The 26,300-nt window shown below is 51.6% G+C and overlaps 1 protein-coding gene across 3 annotated transcripts in view; it reads right to left on the bottom strand.

The window, feature by feature from the left end:
* Positions 1-26,033, bottom strand: part of TMEM184B (transmembrane protein 184B) — a 50,398-nt gene extending 24,365 nt beyond the window's left edge. The window contains exons 1-2 of one of the 3 annotated variants that reach the window (XM_043439889.1): positions 25,882-26,022; positions 18,132-18,302 (exon numbers count right to left, since the gene is read on the bottom strand). The gene's annotated coding sequence lies outside the window, so the exon portion shown is untranslated. Of the gene's footprint in view, positions 1-18,131; positions 18,303-25,881 lie in introns of all 3 variants that reach the window. The other 2 variants (XM_043439888.1, XM_043439890.1) reach the window with 2 other exon arrangements.
* Between the last annotated feature and the right edge of the window lie 267 nt (positions 26,034-26,300).

The raw sequence follows: 26,300 nt of genomic DNA, 5'->3' as shown, positions 1-26,300 counted from the left end.
AGCAGCGGCACTGCAAAGAACATTCTAGGCTTTACATCTCCTTCAAAATGTGACCAGACCCTGACCATGCCTCACTCCAGCCCCTGGATTAATGGAACAGACTCCTGACCAATCTCTCTGCTTCTTCCTTGGCCCCACCATCCACACAGAGCAGCAAGTGAACCTTCTAAGACATCGGTCAGATTGAGCCCTTCCTCTGCTCAAAACCCTCCAATGGCTCCTGTCTCCATCAGACTACAAGCTGTTGTCCTTACAGAGGCCCACAGACTGCCTGATGGGCCCTCTACACTCTCTGATCTCAAGTCCATTCCCATCATAATCCTCCATTCCAGTCACACGAGCCTCCTGTGGCTCCAACAAGCCACGCCTGCTCCTGCCACAGGGCCTTTGCACGGCCTCTGCCCCACCACACAGCACCTCCCACACACCCTTTAGGTCTCTGCCCTGACCACCCATTCAAATGGGTGACCACCCTCACCCAAGGCACTCTGACCTCTTTATTTCTCTCCAGAGCACTCATCACCACCTGACTCCAGCTGACAAATCATACATCACTCACGTGTTCGTTAACTGTCTGTCTCCCGCACCAGATACTAGCTCCCTGACAGCAGGGGCCCTGTTCTGCTCAGGACTGGATCTCCGGCCCTTGGTCAGTGCGGGCATAGGACAGAGCGGGTGTTCAGTGATTGTGTGGTCTCCAACCATCTTTACACCTCTGTTACAGTCTAGCAGGGTCACTTTAGTGCTGAGGCACCCCCTCTGATATTTCTCCCCAGTTTTCCTAACGGCTGACACTTGGTCCTCACCATCCTGCTGTGTCGTGCTGGACATTTTATGGCCCTTCCCCACCTCCAAACTGCTCACCTTTTAATTTAGCTCATGGACCGCTCTTCCTAAAAGCCTGCCCTGTTCACTTTGCCCATTTAGGTGCTTCCATGCATGTCACCCGCCTCTGTTGTCCTACATGACACGTGCCGCTGTCATTTGCTTGCATTTATCCTCCTAAGTCTGCCCACTCTTCAAGGCAAGACCCCTTTTCTATCTTGGAATCCCCTGCAGCAAGCTTAGCACCAAGACCACTTATAATGTTTATTTTATCATCCATCGATTTCCACTCCTCATTTCAAAAGGAATTTGAGGTACGTCAGAGAGAAGCAAAGAATAGGGTTGAGGCAGCTGACATAAAGGAAGATTCTGGGTGGGGAAAGTAAAGATGGGAGTGGGCGGGACACAGGATGGCACTCCAGCATCCCGGGCAGTTACCCCACGTGGACTGTCATGTCGGCCCCACACTTCCTGGTAGCAACTTCAGTATCTGGGGTAATAAATTAATAGTTTCACATTGGAAGGAAACCATATATTACAGAAGAACTGTTGTTATGGCTCTCCTGGCAAGTTTACAAACAAGGGCCAATGGCAGGCTGGGGGCTGGCATCACTCTCAAACAGTGAAGCCATTCCATCAGAAGCACCTGGAAAGCTCTGGAAAGCTCAGGACTGGTCACTCCCCCCCACAGACTTGCCAAGACCCATGGCCCTGATGGAAGTCCTTTTCAGTGTTGCCACCTGTTGACAGGTTGGACAATGCCATCCTGGGGTCACGGAGCATCCATGCAGCAAAGGCCCCAGACTAACCCGCAATGGACCACGTGACCGTCCAACCACTGATGCAAACAGATGTGAAGGTGAGACAAGAAAGAGCCCTGGCTGAAGCTCAAGCCTCAGCTCCACCACGACCAGCTGTGTGTCTGCACAGGCTCAGTGGACCCCAGAGGGTCTCCACTGCCTAACCCAGAAAACGGCCAACCCCCCACACCCAACCATCCCAGCCTGAACCCTGCAGTCAGCCCAGATGACCTCTCCCAGTGCCCTCCCCGTCTGAGCTACAAGATACCGACACCAACAGGAGGTTTCCTGGGGTCTTCCCGAGGTGCATCCTGACCCCAAGACGAAGAAGAGGATTTTTCCCACACCTCCCCACCCCTCTGCCCCCATCTGAGTCATGTCTGCTCTTAGCTATATGTTTTAACCCTGGAAGAGCCCCCTGTGTTTCTATTTTCCTGTAAAAATAAACTATCTCTAACGCGCCGACCGAGAGAAGAATCTCGATTAAAAACTCAAAACTGGAGAAGGCATCTATATAAAGAAACTCAAAACTGGAGAAGGTGTCTATATAAAGACTGGTGGCGCTTTGAAAAAGAGACACAGTGACAAGTCTAAGAATAGCTCCTGTAAGTATGGTTGCAACATTGAAAACCAGTGCCAGAAATATTTCCTAAAAGAGAAGATTTGGGTTGTAAATCATCATCTTTGTCTGTCATCCCAAATTAAATGAATAAACACAAGGAAATGGGGGGGGGGGCTTCAGGAAGTACAGACATGCTTCCATCTTCTCCTTCTGAGCAAGGACTGGGTGTGTCAAAGGCTGTTTTGTCCTCGACTAACAGCAGCGCTGACGAGACTGCGTACGGACTTCCCGAGACGGGGTAACCACTGAGCTCTGGCCCCGCCAAGGGGTGACCCGCTAGGGCATCTATTCAGTGCGGCTGGTTTCCTGCTGGGCTTTGCTTCCTCTCCCTCGAGTGCTCTCCTTATGTCGGTCATCTGGTTCCCAAGAAGTCCACTCAGAGGGCGGGTGACTTGCCCCCAAATCAGACCCAGGACTTCAACCCGGGTCCTAGAACATGTTCCAGGTGCGTACTGTCTACCAATGGGGGCCATGGATGAGCTGCCCCCCTGGGCTCCAAAGCCCCCTTCCAGGACGGGGGTCATGGCTGTCTCACCATGGCCCTGACTCCTAGCAGGAAGGGGAGGGAGGTACTTCCCAGGAGGGGAAGCCGCGGCCTTGGCGGGCGCTCCTGCGGCCTGACCCACACCAGCCACGTTTCTGACCATGTCTCGTGCTGGGGCCCCGTGATTTACAGACCATTGACCTCATTCTCAGGCGGCCCTCGCTGTTTACAAACCATTTCCCCCCACATGATCTCATGCCTTTTTTAACAGCCACTCTGAAGTAAGTAGGACTGTCTGCATCCTAGAGATGAGGAGAACAAAGTGAAACTGGGTGTTTACAGCTTCCAGGGTACCACCAAATGACTCAAGGGCTTTCACAATAACCCCCAAAATACTTCTGGGGGTTCCACCAAATGACTCGAGAACTTTCACAATAACCCCCAAAATACTTCTGGAGGTACCACCAAATAACTCTAGGATTTTCATAATAACCTCCCAAATACTTCAGGCAGTGTTCTGACTTACAGGCACAGGGTCCCCGGCACCCAGAGAGGCAGGTGAAGGCGGCTCTCAAGGGCTTGCCCTGTTTCCGGGACCCTGGGCAGCTCATGGCACTAAACCCTGCAAACTTCACAGAGTGTGGGCACTGGCGGCAGGGGGTGGGCACTGGCTCCCATCCTTTCACACTCGGGACAGGCACCTTCCTGGAAAGAAGCTCTGCCTGCCTGGGTCGCGAGAGCGAGCAGGACACTGGCCTGGTAACACCTCAGACCTGGGAGAAGTAGAGGGTTTGCTCCCCAGGGGAAAGGACCTCCATAGCTGCCTTTTTTCCACGCAACCCACACACACCAGAGGGGGCGGACTCACAGATGGAGCTCAGAACCTCAGCTCTAGCAGGTCCCCTGTATGTTCTTAATCGACTGAAGTTAAACTGCCAGGGTCGTGGTAGAGAGCCTGAGGGGAGACACTGGAGTCGTCTTTCCGGCAAACACTACCTGAGGCCTCTGGACACTGTGCTAGGCATGGAAGACCAGGTTTAAGGACTCACGGCTTCTCTACACGCCTGCTCTACGTGACTGGGGAACCTGGAGGCCTCACCCCTACCACATTGCACAAGGGAATGCCCACTACCCAGGGAGCCCCAAGGAAGCACCAACTGCCTTGGCCAAGGCTGGGGAGAGGGCTCGGGGAAGGCTTCAAAGTGGCAGCGGCTTTGGGCAGAGCTCCAAGGAGCATACCCAAGCTCCAGCTGTGAGGTCACCAAGCCGAGTTCCTACTGGACTCCACCACCTGCAAGCTTGACTTCATGTCTCAGAGCTTCAGTTGCTTCATCTATAATATTTGAAGGTAACGACATCATTGTCAGGGGAGTTTCCACTTTACACAAGTCCCATTAGTAAATGAAGACAGAATGCAACCAAAAAATGACCATTTTGCAACTCCTAATACAAACAATGGACATAGATATGGATCATCAGTGGATGATAAAACCACTGGGTGAGGCTGCTAGGGAATCTGATAAGGGATGAAACAGGCCACAGTCACGGTCAACATCACTGAAGAGGGGCATGGGGTACACAGAACACACACGACATCATCTAGGAAGAACCCTCATCCCAAAAGTGAACTGGAATCAAAGCAAGTCCCTAGAACCAACCACCAGTATCCAGGAAATACAGAGGGTAGCACAACAGATGAAATGATACCATGAGGAAGCAGCAGCAAAGCCAGACCATGGGACCGTTCTATAGGACAAAGGACCTGGTTTCTCCCAGGAATCAAAGGTTTATAAACAAAGGTGGCTGAGGGGCAGTAATAGAACAGGAGGCCAAGGAGACATTACAACTAAATGCAACGCGTGGACCTGGTTGAGTCTCCATGCTGCTGCTGCTGCTACGTCGCTTCAGCTGTGTCCGACTCTGTGCGACCCCAGAGACGGCAGCCCACCAAGCTCCCCCGTCCCTGGGATTCTCTAGGCAAGAATACTGGAGTGGGTTGCCATTTCCTCCTCCAATGCATGAAAGTGAAAAGTGAAAGTGAAGTCGCTCAGTCGTGTCCTACTCTTAGCGACCCCATTGGAGTATAATTGGTTATACTCCAATATAAAACAAGAAGTTAAAAGAAAATAAAAAATAAATTAAAAATAGAAGAAGACACCTTTGAAATAGATAGCACATGAGAATTCCTGCCAATTTTGTTAGGTACATGTGCTAAGTCGCTTCAGTCATGTCCAACTCTTTGTGACCCTATGGACCATAGCCCACCAGGCTCCTCTGTCCATGGGATTCTCCAGGCAAGAATACTGGTGTGGGTTGCCATTTCCTCCTCCAGGGGATCTTCCCAACCCAGGGATCGAACCCGTATCTTCTGTATTGGCAGGTGGGTTCTTCACTGGTGAGCCACTTGGGAAGCCCACATTAGGTGCATGGTAGGTATGCAAAAATAAATGTGTTTATCAATGGAGGAAGAATAATCATTTCAATAAATAGTGCTAGCTAGAACAACTGGATATCCAGAGACCAACAAAAAAAAGAACCTTAACCTAACTGTGGTGTTGGAGAAGACTCTTGAGAGTCCCTTGGACTGCAAGGAGATCCAACCAGTCCATCCTAAAGGAGATCAGTCCTGGGTGTTCATTGGAAGGACTGATGCTGAAGCTGAAGCTCCAATACTTTGGCCACCTGATATGAAGAGCTGACTCACTGGAAAAGACCCTGATGCTGGGAAAGATTGAAGGCAGGAGGAGAAGGGGACGATGGAGGATGAGATGGCTGGATGGCATCACCAACTCAATGGACATGGGTTTGGGTGGACTCTGGGAGTTGGTGATGGACAGGGAGGCCTGACGTGCTGCGGTTCATGGGGTCACAAAGAGTCGGACACAACTGGTGACTGAACTGACTAACTGAACTGAACCTAAAGCCTACACCATACACAAAAATTAATTCAAAATGGATCATGGATTTAAATGCAAAATATAAAAAAATTAAAACAAATAATAAAAAAATAAGTGCAAAATATAGGGACTTCCCTGGTGTCTCAGTGGATAGGTATCTGCCTGCCAATGCAGGGGGCATGGGTTCAATCCCTTGTCCAGGAAGATCCCATATGCCACAGAGCAACTAAGCCCACACACCACAACTAGCTTTACTCTAGGGACCGAGAGTTGCAACTACTGAAGCGCATGCACCCTAGAGCTCATGCTCCACAACAGAAAAACCACCACAAGGAGAAGCCCGGGCACCTCAACAAATAGTAGCCCCCACTCACTGCAACTAGAGAAAGCCCGTGTTAGGAGCAACAAAAATTCAGCAAAGTCAAAAATAAAACAATAGATCATTTTTTTAAATGCAAAATATAAGACTACAAACCTTTTAGAAGACATAGGAGAAAATCTTTGAAACACAGAGCTAGGTGCAGCGTTCTTAACCACCAAAAGCATGACCCTCTAAAAGGAAAAACTGAGTGGACGTCACCAAAAGTAAAAACTTTCACGCTGTGATTATGCGAACAGCATGAAAAGACAAGCCACAGAGCAGAAGAAAATATCTTTGAGCCACATATCCAACAAATACCAGCATCTGGAATATAAAATATAAAATATAGCATATAAAATGCTCAAAGCTAAATAGTAAAAACAAACAAATAAACAAACAAACAAATTCAGTCAGAAAATTAGCAAAAGATACAAACAGACATTTCACACAAGAAGTTGCATGGTCAACATGTAAACGGCTATTCAATATTAGCAATTAGGAAAATGCAAACTAAAACCACAATGAAGTATCACTACCCACATACAAATATGAAATAGTGACATCAAACATAGGTGAGGATGCAGAGAAACTGGCTCATACATATGTTCCTGGAGGCAGTATGAGATGGTAGAGCCGCTCTGGAAGAGAGTCTGGAAGTTTCTTATAAAACTAACAGGCACTTACCATACAACTCAGTAATCACTCTTAGACATTTATCCTAGGGAAATGAAAATGTACATTCACACAAAAACCTATACACGAAATGTTCACAGCAGCTGTGTTTGTAACTGTCATGGAAACATGGAAACAATCCATATGTCCTTCTACAAGTGAAAGTTTAAGCTTTTGGTACATCCAGACCATGGAACACTACTCAGCAACAAAAAGGAACAAACTATTGATACAGGCAGCAGTCTAAACGGATCTCCAGGTATTGTTTAGTGAAAACTGTCAGTCTTAAAATACCACATACTGCCTGGTTCCATTTATATAACATACTCAAGACAACAAATCTATAAAGATGGAGAACAGATCAGTGGCTGGCCGAGGCAGCAAGGAAAGTGGGCGCACAAATACACAGAGGGAAACACAGGAGTTCCCTCCAGACGGAGACATACTTTGTATCTTGAAGTGGTGGTGGCTACATGAGACTACAGGAGACAAAACTGCAAAAAAGGACCCACACAAGCAAACAGGGAAAACTGCGCAAGGTCTGTCTTCTGTTGTCTAGTTGGGCTTCCCTGGGAGCTCGGAGTCCACCTGCAGTGCAGGAGATGCGGGTTTGATCCCTGGGTTGGGAAGATCTCCCGGAGGAGGAAAAGGCAACCCACTCCAGTATTCTTGCCTGGGAAATCCCATGGACAGAGGAGCCTGGTGGGCTACAGTCCATGGACTGTAGAGTCAGACACGATTTAGAGCCTAAACAACAACTGTTGTCTAGTTAGCAGTACCATAGGGACTTCCCTCGTGGTCCAGTGGCTAAGACTCCATGCTCCCAAGGCAGGGGCCCCAGGTTCAATCTCTGGTCAGGGCACTAGGTCCCACATGAAGCAACTAAGAGTTTTCATGGCTCAACTAAAGGTCTCACATGCCACAACTAAGACCTGGCACAGCCAAATAAATAAATATTTTCAAAAAACTGTACTAATGTCCACATCCTGGTTTTGATATTGGCCTACAGCAATTTTGAGTTGTTAGCCTTGGGGGAGGAAAGGTACATGGGATTTTATGTACTACTTTTGCAACTTCCTATGAGAAATGGCAACCCACTCCAGTATTCTTGCCTGGAAAATCCCATGGATAGAGGAGCCTGGCAGGCTACAGTCCACGGGGTCGCAAAGAGTTGGACACGACTGAGCGACTTCACTTCTTCACTTACTACATGAGCCTATAATTGTTTCAAAATTTAAAAGGTTTCAAAAGGTCCTTATCAAGTAGAGATGCATACTGAACTACTTAAGGGTGAAAAAGAACGTGACAGCTGGGATTTTGCTCTTTGAAAATGGGGAGAGAGACAGATGCCAACAAGACCGCCAGATGTCACTAACTGTTGCCACTGAGTGACTGGCAGGTAGAAACATAGTCTACTAGGCACTCTACTTCCCCCTGTTAGACACTTTTCATAATAAAGTTTTCGACCATAGAACAGGAGAATTTCCCACCAAATTTGTAATGAGATGGATACTGACTCAGGAAATCATCTCTATTGGAGACTTACCAGTTATCTCGTAGAAACACAATCAAAATGATCTGTCAAACCTAATCACTGACCTCAACACATCTTTCTTTAACCAAAAAAAAAGTTCTACTTGCCCATTTTCCCCTGTGACCATTGGCTGTCAGAGATGTGCGTCCCAAGCATGTTTCAAAAACATCTTTTGGTGCTATTTTAGTGGCTAAGTCAAGTCCGACTCTTGTGACCCCATGGACTGTAGCTTGCCTGGCTCCTCTGTCCATGAGATTCCCCAGGCAAGAATACTGGAGTGAATTGCCATTTCCTTCTCCTGGGGATCTTCTTGACCCAGGGATCAAACCCACATCTCTTGCATTAGCAGGCGGGTTCTTTACCCTTGAGTCACCAGGGAAGCCTAACAACATCTCTAAGCATGTTTAACATGTTCCTCACAGGAAAGGCTTGTTATCACAGTCAGTGAGAAAGAAACTGCTCTTTGGTGTTTTTTTTTTTTTTTTTTTTTTTTTAGGAACTGCTCTTTGAAAGAAACCTCCGTTAGTGCAGAGGTTTCCAGAAAACTATATATAAAAACACTTCTCCTGTTACAAGAGTATGTCACCCAAAACAATATGCTGAAACTTAAAAAAAAAAAAAAAGCTCATATCTGAGCTCCTAAAAGCCTACGTAACAGAATTTTCTAATCTGTTTAAAAATTTCCAAAGCATCTGAGTGGGTTTTGGACTCATGCGTTAAGAACTTTAAAATACCTTCCATTTAGTTTACAGGAACATCTGATTGGCCTCAGGGAGGATGGAAATGTACTAGCCAAATTTCAACAAATCCTCTGCATACGCGTGCATGGATGGAAAAATGAGTAACCCGATTTAGAAAACAAGCCAGTGATGCGTTTCCTCTGTGTGCAGCTACGTGTCCCAGGCAGGGATCTGTTTCAGGGAGGGCAGCCATTAAAACGAAGTAGCTAAACAAACTGCTCTCTCCCACAGCATCAGAGCACAGTTTCCAAAAATAAGTACATGAAGCCAGAAGGTTTTTGAACTACCAACAATTTTTAATTTTTAAAAATCATTACATCTTTAACTCATCTTCTGAATTCCAGTTTTAGTGTAGGTTTGATGATACATGTATTGTAACAGTGTATCTTTACAGCTTTTGTGTAAACACTGGCTTCCCCAGTGGCTCAGCAGTAAAGAATCTGCCTGCCAACGCAGGAGATGCAGGAGACCTGGGTTCAATTCCTGTGTGTGTGTGTGTGTGTGTGTGTGTGTCTGTGTGTGTGTGTGTGTGTGTGTGTGTGTTATTTGTTCAGTCGTGTCCGGCTCTTTGCGACCCCACCAGGCTCCTCTGTCCATGGAATTCTCCAGGCAAGAATACTGGAGTGGGTTGCCATTTCCTTCTCCAAAGTTCACAATGTAACAATAAGAAAATAAAAGTATATGATACCTACAACACTATCCATATAATGGGGGCACATGTCCCCAAAGTTCTTTTACTGATGGGGACGTGTGAATAAAGAAAGTCTCGAGTGATGCTGGAAGCAGTGGGAAAAGTCAGCCAGTGACTGACATGGCTCCTAACTTTCTCTGCAATCTCTCTGCCTCTGTCCTCCCACCTCCCTCAGTCCCAGGCTGAAGCAGAATGAAAGCACCGTCAAGGCCTGGTCCTGCCTCTTCCAGCGGCCCAGCGGCTTCCAGCGAGGTGGCTCCAAACGTGGGCCTTATTCGCCTGCCCCTGCTGCACTTGGTAGGAGGCTGAGTCAGGGAAGCCGAGCTGGAATCTCGGTGCTGCCACCCAGCAGTGACTGGGCAGGTGACCGAACTGGTTTTCTGGGTGCACCATGCTGTAAGCAGGACCCGTGGGCCAAAGGAGTCTACCAACTCAGAGTTGCTCAGATTTAAGGAAGGATTGTGGTGCTGTACAGGCCTCCCTAGTGGCTCAGATGGTAAAGCGTCTGCCCGCAATGCAGGAGACCCAGGTTTGATCCCTGGGTCGGGAAGATCCCCTGGAGAAGGAAACGGCAACCCACTGCAGTACTCTTGCCTGGAAAATTCCATGGACAGAGGAGCCTGGTGGGCTATAGTCCATGGGGTCGCAGAGTCAGACTTCACTTTCTTTTTCTTTCTATGGGTTTCCTAGGTGGCACTAATAGTAAACAACCCACCTGCCAGTACAGGAGACAGAAGAGACTCGGGTTCAATCCTTGGGTTGGGAGTATCACCTGGAGGAGGAAAGGGCAGTCCACTCAAGTATCCTTGCCTGGAGAATCCCATGGACAGAGGAGCCTGGTGGGCTACAGTCTGCCGCTAAGTCGCTTCTGTCGTGTCTGACCCTGTGCGACCCCATAGACAGCAGCCCACTGGAGTGGGTTGCCATTTCCTTCTCCAATACATGAAAGTGAAACGTGAAAGTGAAGTCGCTCCAGTCATGTCCGACTCTTCGCGACCCTCTGGACACAAGTGGAGTGACTTTAGCACACATGCATGGTGCTGTATACAGTGCTTATGTGGTAACACCCCTAGAAGGGTCTGGGTGGCACCCACAAATCAAACACATAGTATTTCCACAGAGAAAGGTGAGATATTTTTAAAGACCATAATTAGTCTTGTATCAATTCAGGTCAGATTTTTGCCACAAAATTAGTTTGCTGCAGACTTAGGAAGAACCTTTGGGATTTCAAGCGTTCTGGATTCCAGAAAGGAGGAGAAGGGGCACGGGCCTGGACCATCCTCCAACACTTTGGGGAGGTGATGCTCCAGGAAGCAGGAATCAAGTGCAGTTTATTTTTTCACTTATCTTCAAACATGCCCACATCCCTCCTCCTGATCTGAAACTCTGTGAGAACACGTTAGGCTTTGACGGTGGGATGCAGAGGTCCAGAGCCCTTGGCAGCCAGGCCCCAGCCTCCCTCCCTGCCTCCTCCATGAGTGCTGGCAACACAGGGTCCCTCCACATGTGGCCTGGCCCCGTCCCAACGCACCGTCCTCTCAGCCCTGGTCCTCGTGGCAAGTGACCACCTTCACTCACGAGCCATCCTCAGCATCACAGCCTCCATGAGGGCGGCCCACTCCCTCCCAGCTGTCTCCACGAGGTTTGTTCTGACAGTGTTCCCGTCTCCCTACACCTGAGTCATCGATCTCTCGGCCTGGCATCGCACCAGATACACAGCAGGGACCTGGAAGAGAAGGATCAATCAGATGACTGATGAATGCCAGGCATTAAGCCACGTAATGCAGGCTGCTGGCTTTCCGTCACTTGGTCCCTTCCTCGTCATCCACAGTTCTGCTGAAGGACCTCGATGTTTGGCTGGAGGAAAGGATAGGCCAGGGCAAAGGATGGAGGCTGACTCACGCTGTCTCACACACGTCTTTCAATGTGGAGAGGCCACGCCACTGAGGGCAAAGGGATTTGTCCCAAGTGCTCCATCAGAACTTAGTCCACCTGGTGTGAGCAACAGGAAGGTGAGAACCTACCAAGATAGGGATGTCTGAACCAACTGGCACAAGATAGCAAAATGTCCTGGCTGCTTCCAGAAGAAGGAAGCTCCCAATCAAACAGGGAGAGAGGTCTCCTGGTGCAGGGACACTGATTGAGGAACCTCTGGAGGGTGGTTTACTCTTTCTTGTCTTCCCCCTAATCAGTCTGCAAGCTTGTGGAGGTCAGAGGTCATGTCTCATGTGCAGCTCTGATCTCTAGCACCTACCTCAGGGCCTGGATGTGGTCAGCACTCAACAGGCTTTGGCTGGATAAGGGCGGGGGAAACCAAATGACTGTTTGGGCTCTGCAACTCCTTCCAACTCTAACACTCCATGACACCTCCCATCAGCCCTGTACCGACCCCCAGGAACAACACCTTCTACTGTGCCACCCGCTCCCAGATCTTTACCACCACCCCCTCCTTCCTGCCTTTGTAGCTGTCACCTTCTATGGACTATTACAGTTTGCATGTGGCACGTCCTCCCTGGCCTTTCCCATTATTTACCACAACTGGGATTAAGGCTGTTCCCTTAACATCCTGTGAGTCGGGCACCATGAGGGCAGGGACTAAGTACCATGATGAAATGTACTTGCTGAACGATTGCTGTGGGGACATGGTAATGAGGACACTCAGCCGGGATGCACCCAGAGCAGGACACTGTCAGGTGAGGGGCATCGTGCCGTGACTGACAGATGGCCTGTGGCACTCTACAGTTGACAAAGCACTCCTGGCAGCCGTGTGGAGTGGGTTTTATTGGAGTCGCAACATCCTGGCAGGGTAACAGGGTCTTCTGGGAGGGCCTCAGGGAGCAGCAAGCCACAAGGCTGGACAGAGCTCGCCTGGCAGGTGCAGAAAGCCAGGCTTCAGGGGCCTGGGGGAGCAGGGTCAGGCCAACCCAGCATGCAAGGGAGGAGTATGAATGTCCTGGTTTATGAATGTCCTCCGCAGCTCCTATCAGCCACCAGAAGGGCACCTGTGATCACAGGATCAGAGTACAGGGAGATGGGGGCATCTCAAGTACAATTCAACCAGGTCCTGGCGAGGTTTGATGAACCACGCCACAGCTTAGCAAACAACTCAGAGTGATGCAAACACTCACGGCCGCTAATAGAGCCCCACCCCGTCCTTCTCTGGGAAAGACATCTTCTGGCTGACTCCTGTTCTGAAGACACCCACCTTTTCCAGAAAAGCTACAGAGCTATGTATAGTTCCCAGACTCAGCCGCCTGCCTTGGAACTTAGGTATTTCAGAGACTCTCACCGTCTCACCAAGATTTTATTCTATCATTTCACTTCATGCTTGGGCGATACCTTGCCATTTCGTGTCCCCTACAGATTTTCTGTGTGGAAGGCTGAAAAATGGCCTCCCAAAGATATTCACCTAAACCTGTGAATATTTTACCTTAAATGGCCAAAGGAACCTTGCAGGTGTGATTAAGGCTCTTGAGATGAAGAGATTATCCCAGATTATCTGAGTAGGCCAGACAGAATCACAAGGGTTCTTACAAGAGGGGAAAAGAGAGGCTTTGAAGTTGGAGGAAGGGCCCTGAGCCAAAGAATGCAAGTGGCCTCTAGAAGCTGGAAAAGGCAAGGAAACAGATTCTCCCCCGTCGAGCTTTCAGAAGGAACGGGGCCCTGCCAACGTCTTGACTTCAGCGCCATGAAATACATTTCAGACTTCTGACTGCAAAACCAGAAGATAATAAATTTGTCTTTTAAGTCACTAAGTTGCTGGCAGTTTGTGTCAGCCACAGTGGAAACTAATACACCTAGTTTATAGATGAGGAGAACAGAGGTCTGGAGGGTAAGGTCATCTGCCCACAGAATCCTGGGAAAGGGCTCCTCACGCTGCCCGTGCCGTCCTGTCAGGCCCCCGGATTTTCAAGGGCTGTTAAAGAGCCGCGCGCTCTGGAGTCAGACGGCGGGACTTGACTTCAAGCCCCATCACTTACTCACTCTGTGTCTGTGGGCAAGTTACACCACCTCCCCCTGCTGCAGCTTCCTCAGCGGTACGATGGGGCTGCAGCCACACTTAGGTTCGAGAGAGTTATAGGGAATAAACAAGTTACTACACATATAGCACTGATGATAGGGTCAGGAGGGCATGGCGTTATCTGTGACGATTCACTCCTGTTTCATAGGCATTCCCTTCTTTGGCCAGGGTGGGAGGGCACCCACCCAACAGTCTCTGAGACCGAGGCCAGTCTTGTCTCTGGTGGTCGGCTCTTTTTTAAACTTTCCAAGGTCATATTTTCATTCATCAGGTTCCGATCCAAAGCCTTTTGAGTTGCAGCCACGAAGTGCTTGCTCGGACGGTTGCTACACATCCATGAGCCAAGCTGGGCTGGCAACATGCTCACCCGCACATCTCTGGAATATTAACACAGCCCGGGAGGGATTTCAGTTCTTTTATTTAAGATCCATGGAGAAACTTTCACCTTCGCAGAGTCACTAGGCAGCACTTGATTTGAGCACGGTTAATCTGAACTGGCCACTGCTCCCACTTCAGCCACCGGGGGGATGATGGGCCCTCCGGTCTCCGGGGGACTTCTGGGTGGCTGCCTTTTGGGGGAGGCTGACCCACATCAGAGCAGGTCAGCAGCCTTCAGCCTGGCCCTTCTCCAGCGGGGATTAGAGGGAAAGAGCAGCCAGGGGCTGGGCGGTTCTGCCTGGTTAGCCTCTGGAAAGAGGATCACATGCCCTCCCGAGGGGGCAGGGTCCTGTCTCTTGGTCCCACTCCCCTGGGATCAACACAGACAAGCCAAGGCCACGCCAGCGGCTCTCCATCTGTCCCTCTTCTCCTGGGGCCAAGTTCCCACGAATCTCTCAACAGGAAAGAAAAACCATCCAATTGTGTATCTATCCTTCACTTGGTGGTAGGGACTCGGGGGTGGGTAGGTGCAGAAATGAAAGAGAACAGAGTAATCCAAAATCCTTCAGCAAGAGCTTACTTAATTCAGCCTTGTAATTAAGTTTTGTTTTGTTTTGTTTTTCCAATACATACCAGGCCAAATTTTGACCCTTACAGTATTCTCCCAAACTGAGAACAGATGGGCCAGTGCTCAGCCTCTCTAACTAGACTCTGTGTCCCTCTAATGAAACCACCTTTTCAACCAGCTAAACCCAACCAGCCCTAAGCAGACAAGTCCCCTTTAGATAAGAAACCCTGAACCTCAATAGTCGCACTGGCCCGGAAGAACAGACTGTGGAAGCCAAGACCCCTGAACCTGCCCCGACCCCTGGGACTCCTCTGGCAAGAAGTCCAGCTCCAGCCCTGCGTACCCAGCGAGAAACCCCAGCCTGAACGTCATTCGTGAAGACATGTATGTACCGAGAGGGCTGAGCCAGCATTCCACCCTGGGTGCACACCCCACAGGAATCCATCCACATGTGCCCCACAGATAAGAACACTTCATAGCAGCCCTGCTTAAAACACCCAAAACCTGGACACAAACCAAATGCCCATCCTCAGAGTGAATAAACAGGGATGGTGGACCCACACACAGTGAGTGAAGGGCTCTAGCCCTCGGGGGTGAAAACTCCACACATAACTTACAGTCAGCCCCTTTGCATCCACACCTGCAGATTCAACCAACCATGGATCAGGCAACAGTGTGAGCACGTTTATTGAAAAAAACAATCCATGGATAAGTGGACCCACATAGTTCAAAGCCATGTTCAAGGACCAACTGTATATTGAAACAGCGTGGACTTCCATGCCGCAGTGAGCAAGGACTGCTCTACACAACCTGGGTGACTCTTCTGAAGAGTAGGCCAGATCCAGTCAATAGCAGTGAGGTATGAATAGCGGTTCCCTCAGAGGAGTCCCCAGGGAGAGCTTGGGAATGTTCTGCAGCTTGAGCTGGACAGTGGTTTACACGGGTATTTACAGATGTAAAAATCATCGCACAATACACCTACCTGTGTACTTTACCGTAGCAGGTTAATGAACATACACCTTCAAGCACCTTCTATGTGCTAAGTCCAAAGGGTATCTCAAGCAAGGCTCTAGCCCTTAAGGGCTCACAGTCCAGTAGGGAAGAAAATATTAATACACTCAAATAATAATGCAAGGTTGTCCGTGACCAGTGCGGCAGGTGATGAGAGTTGGCCAAGCCATTGCTGGCATCACTGCTGAGTCAGGGGAGGGGTAGAATAAACTGATCCAATGCAGAGTTTTGGAGGTGGCCAGACCTGTGTCCCATCCTACTTCTCACCGTGTGACCTGGACCCGACATTTGCTCTGCTTCTTCAGCCTGTGGGAGAACCACAGTGGCAAACACAGCATTTCCTGGGTCCTTGTGAGGGTCAGGGAAAGAATGCACACAAAGCACTGGGCCGTGAGGTTTGTTATTCCTGCCACGAGGCTGGGCCCGCCCTGTGCCAGGCACCACCACGGTTCACAGATGTGAAATGGGCCCTGCCCCCTCTCGGCTCCTGATCCCACCACGAAGAGGGCAGCCACCACTCACCCACTCGGCAAACATCTAACAAAACAGGGGCTGTGATGTGGACTTGGCCCTAAAGGAGCCGGCAGCTCAGTGGGGAATCAGACACCTAGGACACAATGTAAAAGGCTTAAGTGCCAGCGGAGGGGAAGAGATAAAGAAACCGGGGAGGTCAGAGGGCAGAGGGCGGTGGAAACCGAGCTGGGCCTTCAGAGGTAGATAGGATTTGGGCACGGAGACCGCCTGGGAGGGAGAGGCAGGCAGGCAGAGGGAATGGCGTGAGCAACAGCACGGAGGTGGGGAGGCGAGGAGGCACGTGGAGGAAAGGGCGCCCAGTCAAGTGCTCAACCAGGGGCCCAGTAAGCAGGGCCTGGGGCAGGGACTTCATTCATGTGTCAGAGGGGGAGCCCCTGAAGGTTTCAGGGGTCAGAAAGTAAACAGAGCAGGGATTGAAATACCAAGTTAGACAATAGTGGGGCTTCAGAGGGACCAGACGGAGGGGGTCCATTTCTCCAAGGCTGGGGCAAGGGGCCAGACTTCCCAAGAAACACCCAAACTTTCACATCTGGCCCCCCTTCGTGAGACCCAAGCTTGCATTCTTGATTAACTGATGGTCAGGGGGTCCCTGGGACAGCAAGGAGAACAAACCAGTCAATTCTAAAGGAAATCAACCCTGAATATTCACTGGGAAGGCGATGCTGAAGCTGAAGTTCCTTTAGCCACCTGTTGCAAAGAGCCAACTCATTGGAAAAGACCCTGATGCTGGGAAAAATTGAGGGCAGGAGGAAAAACGGGGCACAGAGGAGGAGATGGTTGGATGGCATCACCAATTCAATGGACATGAGTCTGAACAAACTCTGGGAGATAGTGAAGGACAAGGAAGCCTGGGGTGCTGCAGTCCATGGGGTTGCAAAGAGTTGGACACGACTATAACAACTATAGGGGCCTGAGTGAGGACGTTGCTCCTTGACAGGGTAGCCTTGGCCTTCCTGCAATGGACAAGAGCTGAGAATACCTTTCCTGTGCTTCTTGTTTATTTAATTGTACTCATTTTAAATTTTTGGAAAAGTCACACAGTCACATGAATCGGCACTCAAAAGGTATGAGGGGTCTCCAGTGAACAGCTTCCGGGCACCACCCCAACCCCAGAGGCACCCCAGTCAGCAACTTCGTGTGAACCCCCAGAGACCCTGAGCACACACAGAAGCAAATGCACTTCCTACTTCCCTTCACTTTCACACAGACGGAGGCACAGCAGACACACATGTCCTGCACCTGCCTCGTTCACAGAAATCTATTTGGTGATTGCTCTGTGTCCGTGGATGGCCAGGAGCCTCCATCTTACTTTTCATGGCTGCAGAGTGGTCCATAGTTTGGATGGACCATAATTTGTTCCTGGCCCTCTGCGGATGGACTTTCAGGTTGCTTCCAACCTTGTGCTATTAAAAAAGAGGCAGCCGTGACTAACTGCACAGTCACTTTGTACATGTGGCATTTCCTCTGTAGGGTAAATTCCTAGAAGTGCAACTGCCGGGTGAGAGCCTCAAGCATCTGTAATTTTAAAAATGTTGCTGGAGACGCAGGATACATTTTAATCGCTCATCCAATAAAGAAGCCTAATTATTGAGGAAAATACTGACAATACCCACGGACACCCAGATGAAGAAAGTCCCCTTTTTTTCAGCAGATAGAGAGCACTGGGTCAGGAGGTGGCTCCAGACCCGGAGCAGCCCTGGCTCGCCAGTGCCCTGGTCCAGGAACTCGCATTCCTCACCTCACCTGTGAAGGGCCGGACCTGCTCTACCCCTCGGCCCTTCCTGGCACAGACAAGCTCTGGTTCCAGGGCCAGCAGGAGTGTGGATGAAGACTGGCATCACCACAACACCGGCTTTAATTGGTCTCTCTGGGCAAAGGTGTCAGGGGAGGGGCGGGCAGACCACGAAGAAGGCTTGGTGGGGAGGGGTGGGAGTGCAGAGCCCGAGAAGATGGGGTGCTTTCTGTCTGGCCATCCTGATCCAGTGACACGCACCTGCATGAGCTGGAGGGACATCGCAGCCCTGCATGACACACTCAGGCTCCATTCCATTCACTGCTGTGTCCATCAGACCTGTTATGTAACAGCCACGGCCACCCAACCCTCACTCATCAAGCGGCGGCTGGCAGAGGATGGAGGCGGGCCTCTGGATGCCTCGCGACTTCCCTGTGAGATAGGACAGCTGGGTAAATGCAGCGGGCAAGGTGGGGCTTCCTCCCACCCCCACAAGTCCGGCTCAACGACCCAGAACTGCAAATGGAAGAAGTGGTCTTCTGCCCCAGCCGAGTGGGAGGCACCTCTTGTCAAACCAAAGGTAGCATTTGAGAGGCAGAAGGCTCGCCAGCCTTCCCTGTTCCCAGCCCGTGCTGTGCGCCAGCAGACTGGATGGCCAGGGCCTCCTGTAAATCAAATCATACTCAGATGCACTGAGGTTACGGCTGTTAACACTTTTTTAACCACTGCCCCATGCACCAGCCTTTCTCTGTAAAGCAAACACGTACCGCCTTGCCAAGTCCAGACTTTCATACATACTATTTATTTAAAACCCACCGACCAACTCATGGGGAGACACACTTCTCTTCCTGGAAGCGAGGCCTTGATACCTACTGTTCCAGACAAGCTCACTCCCTCCGCTCCTCCACTCACCGGCCTGGGCCTGTGCTCCGGGTGGCCCCCCTACCTGCAAAGCCTTCTTCAGCTTCTCCACCTGCCCACTACCACTGTCCATCAGAGCCCCAGCTCAGCTGCCCTTCTCCCGGGGAGTCTCAGCTCCTCAGCCCACCGGCAGGCAGAACAGAAGGCTGCCTCCTGGGGCCCCCACAGCTTCAACCAGATCCTCTACTAACACGCTTTCCAAGTCTGAGAAGCAATTCCACCTGCCAGGCTTCCCAGTGGGACTGCAGGCTCTCTGGGGGCCGTGGCTATGTTGGAGGGGCCACTCAGAGCAATGAGGGCACAGGATTTGAAATTGAAAACGTGGGTGCTTCCTTCCACAGTTTCTTAGGCAAATTCACCCTTCTGAGCATCAGTCTATCTGTCTACAAAATGGGCGCAAAATTTCCAAGATGCCAGGACCTTTGGGAGGATTAAATGAAATGTTATTTGTGAAAAGTCATTTGCAAACTGCAAAGCGTTACACCAATCCCAGTGAGGATTAGGAATATTAGTACTAATTAATATAAGAACAATGATTAATATTCATTTCTTCACACACATCCCTTTACCAACACCTATCATTGTGCCTGCAGGCACCCAAAATGAATGCTCGTGGGATCTCAGGTTCTCTGTTCATTCTAGATGGAAATAAAATACACAACTGCTAGAAACATAGAGACCAAGAGCCTCTGCCAGCAGCTACAGCAGCCGCCACCATGGGGTTAGTTATTTTCGCCTGGAGCTTTCCTGTAAGTGATGACCCAGAGGGCTTTGGTGAACAGCCCTGCCCAGCAGGATGGAGGTGCCCAGCCACCTGCCAGCAGGACAGGGCCTCCCTAGGTGCAGGCTGCCCAGAGGGGCTGCAGCAGGGGAAAAATAAAGGTACCAAACTCCACACACATTTCGCTCAGGATGCGGAGGCCGTCGGATCTGAAAATCCCTTTCAGGGTGACAGATGCAGTAACTTCTACAGGTCTCACGCCACCCCCTGCCTTGAGGTGAGGGTGGGGGACAGCCATCCTGAGACCACCCTTGGCTAGAGGGTGGCCCACAGATCTGTGGCCCACAGATCATGGCTCCCCAACCAGGAGACTGAAGTCTTCCGGAAGGTTGCCAAGCAGACTTCAGGTTGGAAAAGAAGACACACGCAAGTGCGCGCGCGTGCACACACACACACACACACACACACACACACACACACCCCTTCTCCAGCCATCTTCAAGAGACGATGAAGATGGGTTCTCCCTCCAAAACAGAAACCAGGCCCCTCCTCTGGGGGGTGGGAGGAGGTTCAAGGTTTTCTAACCTAGGACCTCTTCTGGGCCCTGTGGCAGCCAGCAGATGTCGAGCAGCCCCACTGGAGGGCAAGTGACTGAACCAAGGTCATCACCAGTTCTCTGACTCTGGGGAGTGTTCTGCCTGCTCCCCACACCGTTGGGCCATCCCGCAAACAGGGTGGAGACCTCGTCTTTCCCACAGAAACCTTGAAAGAAAGCACTAGGAGGCACTGGTTTAGCCCCTCTTCGATTCTCTCACATCGATGGCTAACTTTTTCATGGCGTGGGTAAAGGCCTGTGACCCGATGTGATATCAACAATGAGATAACGCAGGATTATGCCTAGGAGGATTATGCCACTTTTCAACAGTGACTATTTCTTGGTTATTGGAAATCCAGGGTGAGTTTTATTCTTACCCTCCACACTCTTGCTCCAAATTTACTATAACCAACAAGTACTATTTTAAAAAGTAGAGATGCCTATTGTTTTCCATAGGCTGAAACATCGCAAGCTTTCCGTGAAATGCTCATTTCATCGTGTGTGATTTTTTAAAAATACAGTAAAGCTGGAAGTGACGCAGGTTAGGCACAAAGGCTTTCTGGGTGGGATCTTCCCTCTCTGGTTTCCGCTCCAGAAGAGAAGGAAAAGGAGGGGACTGTGGGGCTTCCTGCCTCCCAGCCCAGGCCTGAGCCTACAGGCCATCAGATAGAGCCTGCCCTTGGGCAGACCCAAGGCTGTTTAATGTACCTGTCGGCTCCTGATACAAGCTCAGTCCTAATAAACAATGTTGGTCTGACCTGTCACTTCTCAAGAATAATTCTAGCTTTATCCTGAGTGGCAATGATATTAAGCCATCCAAGTGTTGGCTTGTTTGGTCAAAAACTATTTCAGCACCTACTCTGTGCAAGGCATCATGCCAGACACTGAGCCACCATTAACCCCAGACTGGAAAATCGACCAACTAGACAGAGGCAGGCCCCATGTCACGCTTCTAAGTTCGCCCAAGCATAGGGTTTCAGATGCACCAAACAGGAATGTGAACAAGTGCTGCCTAATTCCAGTGCTGCCCCTCCCAGGACCTGGGCAAAGTGGGGGCCAAGCCTGAGTCCCTGATGACAACCCAGGAGCTTAACTGCACTGAATTAAGGTATCTGAACTGCAGGCCACTCAGCAGAGGTAGACAAGATGGGGAGGGAACATGAGATAACCCGAAACTTGGGGACCATCCAAATCTTCTCTCCTGGGCCTCTCACACTGTACTTCTTCCTCTTCCTGTCCTCTTCGAGCCAAGATCACATTCAATTAACATTAACTAAGGGCCTACTATGTGCTGAGCCCTGATGCCAAATAGTTTTGCGGACAAAGAAAACTCAGACCTTTGCTCTGCATGTGCTATCCCTCTGCCTGGAACCTGCTTCCATATATACCCGGTGACAGTTTACATGTCACCTGGTCAGAGAAGTGCCCGCCCAGGCAGGAATGCCCAGTGTTCCCTCAGGGCACCCATCACACCTGCAACGGTTCTCTCCCCAGACAGATACTCGGCTCCCTGCACTGACACACAGGTGTGCAACACCTCTTTCCTGAATAAACTGAACAGCTTGGAAGGGAATAATAAAAGCCACTGTTTACTGAGCACACACTCCGGGCCGAGGGCTGTGCGGAGCTCCACGCAGACATCAGAACATCACCATCGTATGACGACTGCACTATTACTACTGCCCTTTCACAGATGAAGGAAATTGCATCATCTCCCCCTATTTTTAAAGAATGGGAATTAGAACCCAGTCAGCAACTTGTCCAAGGCCACGCAGCTAATGAGAGTGAAGACTGAACCTCAGCTCTTAATTCGCTCTCCAGAAGGCTCGGCTGACCTCCCTCTCTCCCTGGAACCCAAAGGGGTGCTCCTTGGCCCTGTGCTCCCAGTGACCATTTCTGTCCCCTTTCTGAATCCTCAGCCTCCTCTCCTAAGGCACTCCATTCCAAAGTCATCCCTGACTCTTCCCCCCACGACCTACACCCATGGGTTCCCATAGCTGACGTGGACCCCCTCTGCTGGGCTTCAGCGGATGTCCTGTGCAAAGACCCCTAGTCTTTCAGCCCTGCAGGGCAGGACAAGCTGGGGCACTCAGCTGGCTACTCAACACCCAGCAAAGCAGGTGGCTAGGGCGGGCATACCCTCTGTGAACCCACAAGTGAGATCGGGCAGTTAAGCCCAGCTCTCTGTGCCCACTTCCCCCTATGTCCCTAACCCCACTCATACCTGTATTTATAGCACTCATGAGCATGGGGGCCTGGAGGATACAAGATGGGGAATAGGGCTGCCCATTCAGTTCAGATCCACAGGGTGAGAAGTCAGGGAGGACGTGCCAGGCCCAGAACAGCCAGGAAGAACTGAAGTTCCAGCTCAGAGAAGTTCCACCCCCACCACCAGCCACAGAGGCCAGGCCAGAACCACCATGACAGCAGTGGGCTCCAGAAGCCCGTCCTGAGTCACACAGGGCTGTCAAGACCAGAAGCTGCTGGAAGAACAGAAGGGAAAGGCTACAGAGACCAAAAGGATGCCACTGACCTGAGGGAAAGTAAAAGGAAGAAAAGCCCAGTATCCTTGGAGTTACCTGCAGGAAGGAAGGAAGAGGGAGACGCGCCAACATACTGCACTGGAATACGCAGCTAAGGATGTCGCTTGCTTTTTGAAACCTTCAGGACTCCCTACTGGCCACTCTGGGGTCAAGTCTGAACTCCTTAGAAGAGCCTTCAAAGGTTTTCAGGCCCCGGGCCCTTGCACCTCTGGGAGGCGAGGTATTTCAGGCCTTTGCACCTCTTCCCAGGGGCTCTCTCTGCCTGCAAGGCCCTATCCCTCTCCTTGGGCAGAGCATCCCCGTCCTTCCAGACCTGGCCAGGGTTAGTGGGAAAGAGCATGGACTCCAAGGTCAGCTTCCTAACCAGTGCAGCTTTACCCTCCTAGGCTGCCTCCTCTGAAAAACGTGGAGAAAACTGTCCCGACCTCACTGGGTGGTGGGGGATGAAACGCAGTAATTCACCAGAGCGCTTAGAACTGTGCCTGGCACACAGTAAGTGCTTAATAAACGAGCTGTTGTTCCTATTGTCCTCTGGCCCCGCTAGGGCCCTCTGTTTTCACCACAAGCAGAGCACTGTCTGTCACATATCTGTTACCCGGTGGACAGGCTCAGCCAACCACTGCCTTGTAGGAGACACAACCCACGAATCAGCACAATGCTGGGCACACAGTAGGTCTTCAACAAGCGCTCACCACCTGTGAGGGTCCAACGGCAGACTCCCCCCAGAGCTCTTCCAGGGCCCAGCTGCTGGCCTTCCACAGCTCACACACCAAATCCCCAGTCTCCAGGCCCAGCGGAGTGAGAAGGGCATTCACAGTTACTTGGTTTCAAAACAATGAAGGGCTGTCCTCTGCCTTCCCAGGCTGCTTCCACTCCAGGGAATTCACAGGGAGAAATGAGCACAGCAGGGACTGGAAATAGCACGGAGCCCCTCTCGGGGAAGAGAGCATGGCCGGCCCGCCAGGAGCCAGGAGCAAAACCTCAAAGGCAGAGGAGAAAACAGCCTCCAGACTGAAGCCTGAGCTCCGCAGAACTCGGCCAACTCCAGCGAACTAGGACAAGATCACTTGCACCCATTTCGCCTAGAAGTTTTTTCTCCCACCCTCTTGGTGACCTTTAGACGGGGTTCCTGGTATAACCCACTACCACGTGGGAGCAACTGACAACACATCCCCCCAAGGCCGCACAAAGGAACCAGGTTGCCTGGGGTTCCTGGAGGAAGCTAACGACACCTTCTCCACGCTCACTAGTTATCAGGGCCTCGTGTCTGGATTGAGGTCACTATCTACGTCCATCTCCCAGCAGACCAGAAGCCCTCAGAGGCCAGGCACCAGGTCCCATTCATCTTTAAACCCCTGTGCCCCTAGCATAGTGCCTGGCACGTAGTAGATGCTCAGTAAGCTGTGCATGCTCAGCTGCTAAGTCCTGTCCGACTCTTTGTGACCCTATGGACTGTAGCCCACCAGGCTCCTCCATCCATGGGATTTTCCCAAGCAAGAATACTGGAGCGGGTTGCCATTTCATACTCCAGGGGATCTTCCTGACCCAGGGATCAAACCCGCATCTCCTGTATTAGCAGGCGGATTCTTTACCACTGAGCCACCTAGGAAGTCCTGCTGGGTAAGTTACAAGGCAGCAAAACCTGGCAGCAAGAGACAGGTGCTGGTTCATGGACCACTCCATCCAGGCCTCCCACATACATGGACAAGGAGTCACATGCTCCCTCTGGATCCCACTTTCCACATTTGTAAAGAGGGATAACAAACCGTTCTGTATTCACACAGCCTCAGAGAGAACTAACTGGGGAAACACACATGGAAAGAACCATAGCATCAGAGGAATGCTCGTTACCCTTCCATTTCAGCTCAGCTCTCTCTGCACCTTCCCACCTCATGTTGGAGCCTTTTCTGCTGGCTATGTGCCCCCTCCCCCAGCACTGAACCTACTCTGCATTGCCTCTATTGTTTTACATCTTTCACATCATTGTGACTACTTGGTTTTAAGTTGGACTCCCCCACTGAGAGAGGTCCTGAATCCCAGAGGCACCATGTGTTCGTGTTCAAAGCCTGATAAAATGGGCACACAGGCCTGACTGCAGGGCCCCTCCCACCCACAGTCCAAGCTCTGATACACATACATACACACAGTACCCTCCAGCACACCGAAAAGGAAGGGAGATAGGAAGGGATGCTGCACACGTAACCTGTGAAGGAGTCACACCTCTGAGACCTGCGCCTCCTCAGCAGGTGTGTGAGCTTGTTTGCCTGGCTGCCTCCGTGGCACAAGGGCCTCCAGGGCACTGATTGCTGCTTCTTTCCTTACATAAAGCACCGGGCAGTCAGATAAATAATACATGGCCTTTGCGTCACTCGCAGGTATCAGACGTGCAAACACCTGCTTAGTCCCACAGTGCCCTGGGTGTTTTTGTGTGTGTGTGTGTGTGTAACACCTGGCCTTACACAACTCCAGAGGGCATATATAAGTTGGGAACTGATACTCATGCCCACCTCTCAACCCTATCCTCTAGCCATGGCCTGGAGTCCATCAGCACTGGACCCCATCAGCGTGTCCAGGGAGAAAACCGAGGGGAGGCATGCACACACCCTAAACCAGTCTCGGGGGGGTCCCTTCCCCAGAAAACATCCTTGGAGCCCCAGGTCCCTGCCGGTGCCCCTCCAGACTGCAGACCTGTATGCAAGCCGTGTACACCTTCATGCACGCATCCCCGGGAGGCCTTGCCAGGCCAGCCACCATCCCAGATCACAGCTCCCCCCCCACTCCCCCGCACAGGAGTTCCCCCACTCACTCGGTCGTGCCAGGCGCCAGCACACCCACCAGGCGCACACAATCCCACTTGCAAAGGGCCTGTCCAGCCCGCCTCCCCTCTTCCCCCAGCCACCCCCACGGGCAGGTCCGATTACACTCCAGGCGCGGGCCCCGCCACGTTGGCGAGGAGGGGGCCAGGGCACACCCACGGGCGGCCCCGCGACCTCGCAGGGCGGGGAGAAGGCGCAGGGCTAGGCCGGCGGGGCCGCAGACGCCCCCTCCCTCCGCTGCCAAGACAGCCGCCTCCGTCCCCTTTCCCGCCTGAGGACCTGCGGCCAAAGCGACCCGCAGGGACGACCCCCCAAGCGGGCCCCTCCAGATCGGAGCAGCCCCTCGGTCCCCGAGAACCCTCGGCTACCTCCCCCCGCCTCGGGGCCTCCAGCGCAGGGCCGGTGGGCAGGGTACCTCAGGAGCCCATGGCGGCGGCGTGTGCGGGCGACGCGCAGCAGCCGGACTGGCAGAGCGAGGCAGGCGGACAGCACCGCGGCCCCGAAGTCTCGCCGCTGGCCGGCTTGTCCCTGGCCCAGCCGAGTGCCGCCGCGGCGCGCCTGCGCACTGAGCGCGCCGCCGGGGAAGGCGGGGCGGCGAACTCGAGGCTGAGATCACCCGCCCGGCCTTAAAGGGGCCGCGGCCCCAAACCCCTGGTGGTGGGAGCGATCTCGGCTCTCCAGCCTCTAACAAACCTCCACCGACTGCATCCGACCCCCACCAACCCCGCCCACTACTGAGCTTCTTGGGGTGCAGGGACAGAGTAGTGGGCTCCAAGCTCTGTCCTGGCACTCTAAGGCTTTATGGAACTTCACTTCTTTTAACCCTAACTCCCT

Source organism: Cervus canadensis, chromosome 21, assembly GCF_019320065.1.
Source record: "Cervus canadensis isolate Bull #8, Minnesota chromosome 21, ASM1932006v1, whole genome shotgun sequence".
In the NCBI taxonomy this organism is placed as follows: Eukaryota; Metazoa; Chordata; class Mammalia; order Artiodactyla; family Cervidae; genus Cervus; species Cervus canadensis.
This window is presented reverse-complemented; position numbering and strand designations above follow the sequence as displayed.